The following is a 14,513-nucleotide window of genomic DNA, read 5'->3' as shown; positions in this document are numbered from 1 at the left end:
TACAATTTGACATTATTAAAATATCCATTTAAAAATATATTAAAGTTCAATGAGAACCAAGCTATAAACACTTAAGTCAAACAACCAGGATGAGCTCAAATTTCTTTCAAGTACAAAAGTTCTTTTTATCAGTGAAGTTGCACAAACCTTTTCAAGTTAAATAAATTAAAAGTTTTTTAATTTTCCTTTGTTGGACACGAAATGCTTGGAGATAAATTGTAGCTTGCCATATCCGAAAAAATCCAACATATTTGCAATTGTCGAGGTCAATTTTTCGATGGGAAACTTTCATGTTTGTTCACAGAGCAATAAAAGCGACGATCGTCAACAAGTGGTTTCGGCCGCGACACAAAAGATAGCCTGGCTACACGGCGGGACTTTGTTTTTATCAAGTCCCTCTCGGGGCGAGGGTGTGCGCATGTTCCGACCGATTCTGCCGAACCCTCTGCCCTTCATTCCAACAGCAACTGCCTTACTGTAAGTAACCGCTCTCGTAACTACGTAGCCAGAAAATATTTGGCAATTTTATTTATTTCTTTATTTATTTTTAAGCTATAATATTTATTTTACTGCTGTAAGAAGATGTAGTGCTAAAATAAATATAACTACTAGTTTTTGGTAATTTTTGAAATTTCCAAAAACTATGTTTATTTTAGTTTAAAAAAATAAAATAAAAAGTAATTGATTTAAAACAAAAATGCAATAATTTAATAAATAATTAGCTTATTTTTAAGACCTAAATATGAATTTTCATCATTTTTACTTTACTCACTTTTATTATAAGAAACGAATTTCATTTTTTTTTCTTATCTAAAAAATCCAGATCGAAATAAAAAGAGGCTTATTATTTACGGTTAAACTTGATATGATTTGGACAGTTTTGTTAGTAATATTGCAAAACAATTCGAAACTGGGTGGAGATCCAAGTCCAAAAAGCACTTTAGGTCATGACCCAGACATAAGGGTCAAAAATTTTTTTCTGTTAGTTATTTTTCATTTCGATTCGAAAGTGCTTTATTGTTTAACAAGCAAAGGAAGCGTTTGCTTATATTTTATGCAAACTGCTGAAAAACGCATTCGTAATTGACAAAATTGGCGAAACTGGAAAAAAAATATTGCTTTATTTGGAAATTATTCCTAATAATTCCTCCGGTAATTATTCGTATTTAATGGGCTGTCTTGTGAGATTTAAGTAATATGTAAAATTGAAATAATCTCAAGATTTTTTTTTCTTTGTAAAGTTACGTTGGTTTATAGGGTCTAAGTCGCGAACGACTCACCAGAGAGAGTAAAATGGTAAAGTAGTAAAATAGAAAATAAATAATTTATTTGGGTTTTACGCCTTATAATTAAATCCCGCCCAGTTTCAATGCTCTTCCCTTTCTAAAGAATGAGGTCGGACAGTTTACTCTCACCGGATTGCCAAGAAGTTGCAAAAATCCCCGGAAATGTGGCTCCAAGAGTCTCCCTCAGTATAAGGTTAAACTAAGAATACAAATAAAAATACATGGGGAACATTCTAATACGGAATAAAATGGGAAAAAGCAGTCGTTGAAACCATGTAAATTTTTTAGCTATTCTAAATCCGCAAAAAAAAGTATATATATCCACGCGACGATTTCACCCCCCTTATCTGTTATATAGCAAATTAAAATTCCTCTTCTCGGAATCCAATTATGTTGCATTGTTGTGGCACAATGATAAATAATTTAAATGTATTGTTGAAATTTTCGAATATCTGATCAAATGAATACATTTAATACACAATAGAAAATCAAATACAATCAAGTACTTGTAAGGCAAAAAGATAAACAATTAATTCAAAAAACATTTTTTACCCATAATTTCCAATAATATTTCTTTAATTTAATAGCATTCTTAGTAAATAAATTATTTACAATCGTACATTTGTTCTACGTATTGCGTCGGTTTTAAGGGTGTGTTAACGAAACGGTGTTATTTTCCTATTCCACGGGGTGTAAATTTGATAAGGATTTTTCTTCACGAGAATTTTCATTTTGTTTTTAAGCATCAAAGATTAGAATTTTACTATGTTTCTCAAGGTTATTTTGTGTTCAATGAGTAAGCCAAAATGTTTCTGTTTTTCGATAGCGTTTTCCCAAAAACTGTGTGGTTTATTACAATCAATTATTTTGAATTTTATTACTCTTAATACACTGCAGATTTATAGACAAGATGTTTTTAAAAATAATGAATCATTAATTTTTGACATCGACTTAAATTTGTGCTTGTTTTACACCTACTTTTATTTACAAAAAATATTTCTGTGTTATTGGGTGTTGATAAAACAAATTCGTCGCTATGATTCTATGCCTATCATTTTTTTTAAAAAACAAACAATCAAAAAGCAAAAATAATTGTTTTAATATGACGAAGCGTTTTTTGAGAAAATAACACATTAATGAGAACAAAAACGCAACTTTACAGGAGAAGGTATTTGTTTTCAAAGGCAAAACTACCTGATGGATTTTTATTACATATTTCTTTTACAAGAAGGTATTTTTTGTTAAAGCGTGAAATTTTACCTTGTTTTATCAATTTTTTAACGTCATTTAGTAGAGTTCATAAAAAAGACAAAGAGTACATAAAAAGTAGTTTTTCGAAACCATTTCCTCAAATTTTACCACTATCAATTTTATTCTTCCTTCTACATTAGCCATTTATGAATAAGAATTTTTTAAATAGCGAATAATTAATTTTTAGCAGAAGAGATTTTTTTAAATTTTTTAAAATTAGATAAGCATTTCCTTTGCAAGAATGCTTTGTACTTAAGATTAAACAAATAGAAAGTTGGAAATTAGACTGAAGGAGCCATCGACAAAAGGTCATTTCAGCCCCCAACACATGCAGTTTTAACGTAAATACACCCACTATATCACTAATTCTTAAATACTTTCCCCATTATTAATCTTTCATTAAAAAAGGGTGATGTAGTATTGGAAATTCCTCCATCACACTTTATCACTCATAGGCAATTATGCTTACAATACTTAGTCTTATTTGAGGGTCGATGGGCTTGAAGTCATTCACAACAAACATTCACGCATATAAATACGTTCGCACGAATCAGTAAAACATCTGTCACTAAATTTAGTGAATACACAACAATAGGCTTACTTGCAATAAGCAAAAGATTTATGTATACAGAATTACCATGGTTTCTTCCAAAAATCAGAGGGAACCCACAATCGGCGGCATTGCTACACTCTCCCTATATGGAGCCAAGGAATGATGCCCTTCAATGAGGTGGTCACATTGAGCAACGTTACTCTGCGTGCAAATATCCGTCCGTGTGTACCATTTTTTTCTAACTCTCTTTGATTTATTACTTATGTGTGGTGATCAGTGACCGTTAATCGATAATTATTCAGAAATCGTGAGATGCGTTCTGGTGTGATTTAGGTTTCAGAAAAACATTTTCTTTATCGTGCCAACGTTTCGACCTTTATTGAGATCATCTTCAGGGCCTCGGATTTACAAACATTGGTTACATTTAACAAATACATGTAGAATGTGGAAAAAAGTGAATTTGTACAATGCAAAAAATATTTTTTATATTCAATCAAAGTATTTCTACTCAATCAAAGTGTTTGTCTTGCCCTGAAGATGATCTCAATAAGGATCGAAACGTTGGCACGATAAAGAAAGTGTATTTCTGAAACCTACATCACACCAGACCGCATCTCACGATTTCTGAATATTTATTACTTATTTTTATTTGATTATTCATTTTTTATTTCCAAAAATTATTAAGATAAAAATAAATTTTCCATATTTATTTATTTTCATTAGTATAATATGAATTCATAACAAGAAATTGTGAAAGCAAGTGTAACAAAATTTTACACCTTTTATTATTTATAGAGAAAAGAATATTTCTCGTTCTTGAGTATGATTTACAAATTTTGATGCACTAAAAAGTGAAAATTGTATTGGAGAAAGTTGTACCAAAAGTAAAAATTAGACACTTTTCAGTCTATGCGCTTTTCTGATCAAGCTCGTTATTTCGTACTTGATAGGATTTTATATTTACATGTTAAAGCATGAAGTACTGACCTTATAAAAAAAAGTGCAAATATAAATATATTTGCATTTTTTTTTATAAGAAAGTCAGTACTTCATGCTTTAACATGTAAATATAAAATTTTACCTTATTTCAACAATTTTTAAGATCATTTAGTTTCTCAAAAAAAAAGCCGAAGTGAATGAAAGTTTAATAATCGCCAGTAATATGGTCATTATTCCTGTACAAAACAGGAAAATAAAATCGTTTTTATGTGATGAAGTGTTTTTGAGTAAGTTGTACCGAAATATGAAAAAGTACATACTTTCTATAAAAAGCGATTTTATGATCAAGCTCGATTTTTATCACTCAAATTCTACTTGACAGATTTTATTTATATACTCTTTCTTTTACAACATAGTCTGTACTTTATGTTTTCTTATCTAGCTATAACAAGACACATATTAAAATAATTTCTCATGGCGATATGTTGTAAAAATAGAAGCTGAAATGTTTGCTATTTTTCCGTTTTATCAAAATCTGTTTCTGTCCATTACAAACAATTTTTCATTTTTCTTAGAACATCGTGAATATGTAGCTAAGAGTTAAAATAAAATAAAAATAAATTTTAGGAACAACCTGGATTTGCAAGAAAATTTTTTCACACGTAAAATATTTCTCAGCTCTTGAATATTTTCTAAAAACACTCCTTGCTACGACCATGTAGTAGTTATTGCGATATATAAAGTAAAAAAAAATTCAACATGGTGAATAGTTTTAAATAATAATTACTGAAAGGTTAGAATAGAGTTAGATTTTTTAAAACTTCAACTTTCACTTGATAAATCTTAATTTAAATATATATTTTACTTAAAAGAAAGTCTGCATTTCGTGCTTAAAGATCCAGAATTTGAATATTTTTTTAGATAAATTACATTAACACATTATACGTCTTCATGCTGCCTCAGACTACCCGATATTACTCCTTTTACCCCAATAAAATACATTCACTCAGTTCATTCAGTACATTGATTCAAAAAGATCTATTTCACAGTTTTCCTTTTCAACCATCCACGTATAATCCTCATTCATGCTTGATTTCTCGAGTTCCTTCTTGATCTTTCTATTCTCGCTAATAAATACAATTGTGCCGATAAATAATTCATAAACAGACACAAGCACTTCAAGGTTTATAGACAGTTAAAAATAATTTTCCTCTCTTGCCGAGTATTGCTGCAAATTAAAATTATTATAATCGTTTGTGAAAAAAGGTGGAAACCTTCTTCGCCAGTTTTCAGTAACGTGGATGCCTAAGTGAAGTAGGGATACGGATAGGGATAAAAGAGGCGGCTACAAGGCGTACTGCACCTCAACTTGAGTAAATCTATTATGGGGGGCCGCGGTAGACGAGTGGTTAAGGCTACTCTCGGCTAGTAGATCCTGCGGTCGTGGGTTCGATCCCCACCGTCGCCTCTGGACTTTTCTGACGCCTAAGGGGACCGGTGGCAATTGAAAGAAATTTACACGGCACTCATCAATGGAAGGGGCGGGATCGGATCTCAGCGACCCTGAATTTGGTCCCAACCCCCTTCAAAAATGAGTTTCTTCCATGGAAGAACACCAGTACAACGGGGGCTCGAGTTCACGTTTGTGTTGCGAGCCCTCCCCCAAAATATGGGGCCAGGGATAAAGTACAATAAGCTGTACAGCTCAGCTGCAGTGCTCAGGAGGGAACTCCTCCAGTCCCTGGTATCCANGCAGGCTGCTAGGCCGCAGTAGGGTTCTGGGCCCATAGAGTCCATGTTGGTTCCCTTTTTTGCCAACATGTCAACCTTTTCATTACCTCTATGCCCCGAATGTCCAGGGACCCATGCCAGGGTTAGGTGGTTAGTATCACTGACTTCCGTCAGGGCATCCATGCAGTTGCAAACACTCTGCCTTCGCCTCGCATAAGGCTTAGGCCCGGAGAGCTGCATGGCTGCCAGAGAAAATGGCTATCTTCCGGGAATGTATTCCCAGCCTTTTTATTTGTCTGTCATATTGTTCATTCGCTATGATTTCAGACTGAAAAACTGTAGCATATTTACCTATGTTTACCGTCATTTCGGTCATGGGGTTCATCACAAAGACCCCAGCTCCCGTAACCTTGTCGGTTTTGGAGCCGTCAGTATACCAGTAGGAATTTGCCTAAGTGAAGTAAGTTCTCACCTCAAGGTCGGCATCGATTAACTAATTTAATAGTTTCTAATAACTATATTATAAAAAGTCTATTTCTATTCTAATTATAAATTATTATTCCATATTGTGTTGGGACAAAGGTCATTTAATCGTTATAGCTTTTCTTCCAAACCTTAAAAAAGAAATTACAAGCCGTCAAAAAGTCACAGTCGTGTTTCACCGAGCGAATTTATATTTATGTGATGTGTTATATATAAAGGAAACGTACGTTCACTTTTGATCCGGATGAGCTGAAGAAAAAGGACGTAGAAGAAATTTCTTATAAGAGACCTTCTTTCAACCCCTTTTCCTGTTATTATATTATTTCCTTACATGTTATTTAAGGAAGCTGTTTTCTACGTATGTTGGCAATTTGGATTTTTTATAATGCGTATTTTGAAAAGATATGCGCATTAGAAAAAAGTGTATATTTGGAAAATAAAAAGGAAAATATGTAAGTCACTAGGCTTCAATCAATTTGTCAATTAGTTCACCATAACCAAACCCTAAAAGCAAAGGAACCGTGAAGATTTTGATTTTGCAAACACTAAAAAAATTAAAAAACTTTGGAAAAATAAGGCCTACTCACATTAGTACGCCGAGTAATTAAACTGATAAAATATTAACAATTATAAGGTTCCAAAGTGGACTGATGATGACAAATTTGTTTATCGTTAGAACAAAGAATATCGTTAATTTGTAAAAATGCTTTTCCTTTAATCAGAGGATAATTAAAATTATATTTTCAAACGTACGACTCAAATGCTAATTTTCATACTTTTTTACCAATTTAATTCAAAACAAATAATAATATTATACAAGGGGGCGTCGGTGGTCGCAAGGTTTAGTCTTTGACACGGCGCTCATCACTGTAAGGTCAAGGTCCCGGGTTCGAATCCAGCGGCCCTGCATTCGTACCCGATATACTTACAAATGGGCTTTTTTTCAAAAACACCGGCAAAAAAAGAAGATATTAATCGAGGTTTTGAATCTCTAATTTAAAATTGAAAGAAACTTGCCACATGTTGACCCGGCATAATTTTGTTCTGGTGGTATGGTAGCATTTCAATGGTTGTAAAAAAGATAACATGGTTTATCTACCTACTCGCTCACTATGAGGAACCAAGGCCTGGACTGTAATAACCTATGTCTCCATTTCGTTTTTTCTCAAACATCGCTCCAATAGCCACTGTATTTTTTTTCTAAAACGTTTTATTTTGAGTTTAACCTCTTGGACTGGTTCCTACTTAATTCCAAACTTAGATCTATTAAATCTTGTGATTATTTTTATCATAATTTTTTGTGTTATCCTGGGATTTTCTAAAAAGATAAAAGAAATTTTATAGAAGACGCTTTAAAAGGACGAAGAAACCTAATCAGAAGAACACAAAAAAAATTTCACTTCAAGATGCACTTTTTGCATTTATAAATGAAAAGGGAATAATGTTTTAACATCACATAATCGGCTAAGTAAAAAATCCCAAAAGGTTAAATCTTCAAAATGTTTGGATGTGCAAAAGAAAAAACTTTTTTTTACAGGTGACAATAAACTAAACTAAACTCAATTAAACTTACCACTACCTAGCTGATTTTTGTTTTTATAATCAGCTCAGAATGTCATATAATTATTGTATATATATGCACATGAGAGGTTTATGCTGCTTTTACTGGTCTTTCTCGCATATTTTCCAACCTGCAGCCATTTGAGTGTCTCGTTCTGTTACTGACTTTCTATTTTTATATAAAAACTAAATCGATATCCGAAAATACTAGCCTTTGATTTGTACCTCAGGTGGTCAACTACAGAATATAAAACATACAACACATATGTATAAATCAGTACAAACATAAAAATCAGGAAATTCATTCCACCGGAGAACCCGATATTCCTCGGGGAGGGGTCGAACTCCATTCCCGCTAATAAATTACTTTTATTCTCCAGACGTCACACACTCACCCTAGAGTACTGGGAGAGTAGTATATTTCTCAGGGTTACGTCCTAACGATTTTATTTGTGTAGTAAGAATAAATTATGAGAACGTCTTTCAACCTTTTGCGGCATTGGATAAAATCGAACTTTGCTAAAACAATACTACTCCACTGTCGAAATATAATTTGTACGGTTGAGAAATTTGTTGGTAAACTTGGAAATTGGCTATTTCTTGAACTAAATACATTAAACAGTACGACTTGGGCAACTTTGCTAGACTTGATTTGTATTGGTCTAAATATAAAGGTAGTCGTGTGCGTCTGACACTAATGTAAAAATCTGTTGATGCATTGGCTAAAATGAAATTACTTAAAAGCTTGTCAAATAATGAAAAGATACAAAAAAGACGACTATTATCTGATTGTTCTGACGGTTTTGTAAGTTTACATTGTAAACAATTATTATTCTTCTCAAGAACCTTCTTCTCTGAACTTTTCTCTTTTCAAACTCCCATTTATTAAAAGATTAATTGATCAGAAAGACGCTGTAAACTGCTCAAAAGAGTGACATTTAATTAAAGTAAAAAAAAATTGATTCTAACAACATTGAGATTTTTTGAAGATGGATTTATTTTTATTAGATAATAAACAATAATAAAATTTCACTAGTATATTTTGTTTGTCCTTCAATATATCAAAACCGAGGACAAAGGGAAAAATAATATTCCATTGCTTGTTTCGTTCACACTGAAGGACAACTTGGTGCCATCCGTCTGGTTTTTCGTTGTTTCTTCCCCTCTCATATGACACTAGGGCAAATAACAATAAAAAAATGTTACGGTAGCTTTCATATTTGTTCCACTTTGACGTAGATTTTTTTCTAATGGATCACGTAACCATTAATTGCTCTTTAATACGGCAAACTGTTGTGACCTATTAACAGTACACAATAATTAAAATTGGTGATCTATAAAGATTGCCTTTATTATTAATTTTGACAACACTAATTTTGCTTTTTATACTATCTACCGTTAAAACCAAATAACCCTTTGGCCATTATGTTTTCTCACTTACTATGTTTTCATAATTTAGGGAACAGTCCTTTCTGTACGTTGTTGTATATTTAATATCACAATAGGTTCGAGTTGAACTTTGTTGAAACTCCCTCTAATAATAGATCGGTGTTGATAATATTTTTCGATTTACTGTACGGTAAATTTACCCAAAAGTATTGAATTTTTAGCATTTCTATAACATCCAGGTTAGTATTTTATTTATTTTACGCACGTTTGATTATTTATACAGTATCAATATTCATTATACTTAGTGGTCTATTGACCAAATTACTTCTTTGAATTACTTAATCGTTTTATGTAAGGTTTTGGTTGAAATTAATAAGTTACTGTCACGAGCGGGATTCGAACCCACGACCTTCGGATCAATACGCCGCTGTTCTAACCACTTGAGCAATCGTGACTTCTGGTGCGGCTCAAGTGGTTAGAGCAGCGGCGTATTGACCCGAAGGTTGTGGGTTCGAATCCCACTCGTGACACTAAATTTTTCATTTCAACCAAAACCTTACATAAAACTGTAAATATTGCTGTACCAGTGAATGAAACTTTGTGGCCGTTTTGTTTGGATTTAAATATTTAACGTACACGATATATGACTGTGTCATAAACACATCATTATTAATTTTAGTTTATTGTAATTTTAATAAAATAAAAGTTTGACGACATCGTCGAAAGTTTGTCCTGATAAATTATTTTCTAATAGAAAGTTTATTGAATATGTTTGAATATTAATTTTTGGTTAGAGTTTGATGTAATTACTACAAAGAAGTTGTGATTTGTTGTAAGATTGGTTCAATTTGCACCTCCTTGCTAACCCATGGGAATTTGCCTTAACTTTCTTTACCTAGAGTCCATTACACAACTTCTTATGGTCAGAGTGTACATCGAGACACAGTATGAGAGAACAAAAAAGAGACAATTACAGATAGAGAAATAAAGAACGAGTTAAGGTGAGTGCGAGAAGAGAAACAGAAGGAGATTGAGATTGAGAGAGAGAGAGAGAGAGAGCGAGAGAGAGAGAGAGAGAGAGAGAGAGAGAGAGACGAGAAATAGAAGAAAGAGAAAATAAAAAAGAAAATAAAAGAAGAGAAAATTACAGAAAGAGAAATAAAGAACGAGTTAATGTGAGTGTGAGCAGAGAAACAGAAGGAGATAGATAGATAGATAGATAGATAGATAGATAGATAGATAGATAGATAGATAGATAGATAGATAGATAGATAGAGAGAGAGAGAGAGAGCGAGAGAGAGAGAGAGAGAGAGATAAAGAAAGATAGATTGATAGATAGACAGTGAGAGACGAGAAATAGAAAAAGGGAAGGAGGGTTGATAGATAGATTGGTAGATCGGGAGTGAGTGACAGAGAAAGAGAGGACATGATTGATAGATAGTTTCATTAACAGATGGAGCGATAGAGAAACAAATATTAAAGGGAAGAACGACGAAGAAAGAAAAATAGTGTGCCCGCGAAGAGGGCAATATATAAATAATATTCAAGAAAAAATAGTAGAGAAAGAAAAAGAGACAGAAAGAGAGTGAGAGAGATAGGGAGTAAGAGAGGAATAGAGAAAGAGAAAGGAGAGAGAGAGAGAGAGAGAGAGAGAGAGAGAGAGAGAGAAAGAGAGAGAGAGAGAAAGAGAGAGAGAGAGAGAAGAGAGAGATAGAGTTATTAAAGGAATTCCTTACATATTACTTATTTATTTATTTTACATACGGGCAGGACCCATTTAATACTGGAAGAAATAGGAAAACAATAGTAAAAATGTACATAGATTGAAATTAAATTATACATAAGTTTTCTTAATAATATTAACATATTAGATTAAAAATATTGAGAAAACTAATCGAATTACAATTGCAAATATATTATTAATGATATTGAGAACAGGTTAAACTTAGCATTATTGAAAACTAAATTAAATATAATATAGTAGGTAATAGAAATATGTAAAATTAAAAAATTTATACGCTGACCCGGCATAATTTTTTTCTGGTGGTGTGATACCTAGATTTCAAGGGTTGTAAAAAGATAACATGTTTTATCTCCCTACTCGCTCACTATGAGGAACCAAGGCCTGAACTGATCGAATAACCTATGTCTCCATTTTTTTAAACATCGCTCCAATAGCCACTGTATTTTCGTTCTAAATCAAATTTTGTATTCAACCTCTTGGACTGGTTCCGGCTGTATTCCAAACTTAGATCTATTAAATCTTGTAATTATTTTTTATGATAATGTTTTGTGTTATACTGGGATGTTCTAAAAATATAGGGAAATTTTATAGAAGACGCTTTAAAATGGCGAATAATAGTTTTCTACAAAAATAAACCTTAACCAAAGGGCATAAAAAATTTTCAGTTTCGAGATGCACTTTTTGCGTTTGTAAATGAAAAGGGAATAATAATTTAACACCTTGTAAAATTAAAAAGAAATATATATCTATATAAAAATATACAGAATAATATTGCTTATGAGGAAATACTAAAGAAAATAATAAAAAAATAAAAAAATGAAAAGAGTTGCTAAATTTCAATTCAAATTTCCACTTGAGAAAGTCCTTTAGGAAAGGAATGTGGAAGGTGTGGCAGGATTTAGTGGTATAATTTGGGCATTGAAGGAAATAGAATGAAGGAGGTATGGACAAGCGATGGAATTGCATTGGATTAATTTATTGTAAGTGTTAATTAAATGAGAAAAATGCATGCTCGAAATAAAAGTGTGGAAAACAAATGTCGGCAAATAAACAGTTTTATATGATGTCATTTAAATCTGTGGTTTTTTTGTTGTTTAACCAAAGACATTTCTGAGGGATTCGTTCATAAATCTTTTAGATTAAGGAGCTAAAGTAAGTTCAAACTATTTCCGATGCTTCCAATCCTTTGGGATCTACGTATGCCTAACTCCCTTAGTAATTAATACGTTATTGAACTTGCTAAACTTGTGATTTATTCATAAACATGGGGATCCGACTAGAAAACATTGTCATAACGGTTGAATTATTTAAAATTGCCGTTATCGACGTGTTTGACTTATAAAAACGTCAAAGAAACTCAGGATGTGAACTAGATAGAAAGGAAATTCAACGTATTATGTGTAATGACATCACGCTAGGATCATAAATTTCAAAATATAATCCAGTCGATGTAGGACAACATGTAAAAGAAGACATAACTATTTAAGCCTTCCGAATTTTTTCGTACTTATTGCAGTTATAATGTATGTTTAATCTAATTATTTTATATACTGTAACGCTGTTTGTAATTCTAAGGGATCAAGATTTATTCAGTATCAAGTATGATTAAAGCATAAAATCAAAAATGATTTTCAACGGCGGTCCGAAAATGCACAAATAAGCCGAATGTTTAACTCGATCTGACAGTAAATCGACAACAAAAGTACAAACCCTTTGAGATTAAAAAATCAAGCCTAATTTATAACTTCGATTTTACTGACTCCTCTTTTTGTTTATAATAATTGTTATTTTTAATATTTCCCTAAAAATATTCTTAGTTTTACTTGTTGAGATCAATTTTTAAACCCTACAACACCTTTTAAAATCCTACAGTTCTATTAGATTTTTTAGGAATTTTCGGAAAAATATTTTTACAAGGAAATCACATCGTGAAATGTTTTAATGTTATCTCGGATATCAAGTTAGATTGAGGCAATATCATTGTACGACAGTGCCATTGAGTTGTAGATATCATTGCATCTTTTCTGAAGAAGGGGTGCTGTTCAGGGTGCTTTTCTCGATTTGGAACTGTATGTTACTCAAGTCTTACTGACTTATAGATACTTTAGATTTTGGGTTAGATCCTTTTCCTTTCCTTTGCATAGGATTGATGTCGAAATTCCTCAGGTTAGCCCGGTCTGATTTTTTTCCCCAGCTACATATTTATTTTACAATATTGTTTTTTTCTGTCTTTGCTTCTTTGGCTATTGGCTCAGAGACGATCTGTTTCCCTTTTTTATCAAATTTTTAAGTCCGTAGCCCTTAGAAAATCCAATGAACCACGGCCTCCTGCTGATCGTCGGGTTTATATCCCGGTAAAATTTACCAGTGGAGTTTTTTATATTTTTTTATTTTTTAAGTCGAAAGTTTTGTGATAATCTTCCCATGCAAAGAAAGACACATCTCATTCATTTTAATGAAAATATCTTATAAATACGACAGTTTATACTGCCATTTCTCATCATTGCTACCGGGCCCAATTTAAAATTGTTGTCAATCAACAGAGATAACGTAATCAGAACGTAATTCTTGTAATCGTGAAAGTGATTTTGCACAAGACATCCACCTAACTTCTGTATGGTGAAGCTGGAAATTGTCATTGTCATCCCGAAATCGAAAAACCCTGGTTTGAGGGATGTATTCCTCGATAATCTTGCACTTCATTTAATACGTATATATTTGGGATATGGAAGTGCTTTTTGTAGTTCGAAGGAAAATGCGAAGTATTTGTCTGGGTTCGTTGATGCTAAGTTTTGAACTTTTAAAATTTTTCTAGCCAGTTCTGTATTGCTTAAATGTATGCTATGTTCTTCTAAAAGACTGCTTTTTTCATTAAGGTCTGAAATAGTTTTAATTTTCATATTTAGCAAATTGAATTTTTGGCACGTATCTTTATGTAAGTGATGAAAACTTGTATTGTTCTCTTCGCCCTTTTCGACGTATAAGTTGTACATTTTCTTCTCTTTATTCATTACTTATGTAAACATTTATTTAGACTTTCGGTAATTTATCATCAGACTATCATCAGTAACTGTATTTTTATAAGACATTTGTATTTATATAGATATGACAAATATTAATCATTTCACATGAATCTAAAAGATTTATTCTAGATTCATTACTTATGTAAACTTTCAATTAATTAAGGTTTTTAGTTGAGATAAAAAAGTCGTCACGAGCGGGATTCGAACCCACGACCTTCGGCTATATACCCCGCTACTCTACCACCTGAGCTATCGTGACTTCGATCCACTCTGACAATAACTTCCCATCTCAACCCCACCTTTTGGATTTTCCCTCCTTTTTGCCATTTTTCAATCTTTTCAATGCCATTTTCACTTGTGTAAACATTTATTTAGACGTTCGGTAATTTATCATCAGACTATCATTAGAATCTGTATTTTTAAAAGACATTTGTATTTTATATAGATATGACAAATATTAATCATTTCACATAAATCTAAAAAATCATCTACTCAATTAAAAAATAAAGTTGCAAAGTTCACTCTCCAAGTTTTACCCTTGCATACGTTAGACA

General features: G+C 32.2%; 1 non-coding gene across 1 annotated transcript; it reads right to left on the bottom strand.

Annotated features, from left to right (window-relative positions):
- Positions 1-14,145: 14,145 nt before the first annotated feature.
- On the bottom strand, positions 14,146-14,218 carry Trnay-aua. The gene has a single exon. It is a non-coding gene; the product is annotated as a tRNA-Tyr (tRNA).
- Between the last annotated feature and the right edge of the window lie 295 nt (positions 14,219-14,513).

This window comes from Cimex lectularius, unplaced genomic scaffold (assembly GCF_000648675.2).
Source record: "Cimex lectularius strain Harlan isolate CLEC.00 unplaced genomic scaffold, Clec_2.1 scaffold26, whole genome shotgun sequence".
NCBI classification, from domain to species: Eukaryota; Metazoa; Arthropoda; class Insecta; order Hemiptera; family Cimicidae; genus Cimex; species Cimex lectularius.
The sequence above is the reverse complement of the archived record's forward strand: the minus strand, read 5'-3'. Positions and strand labels throughout refer to the sequence as shown.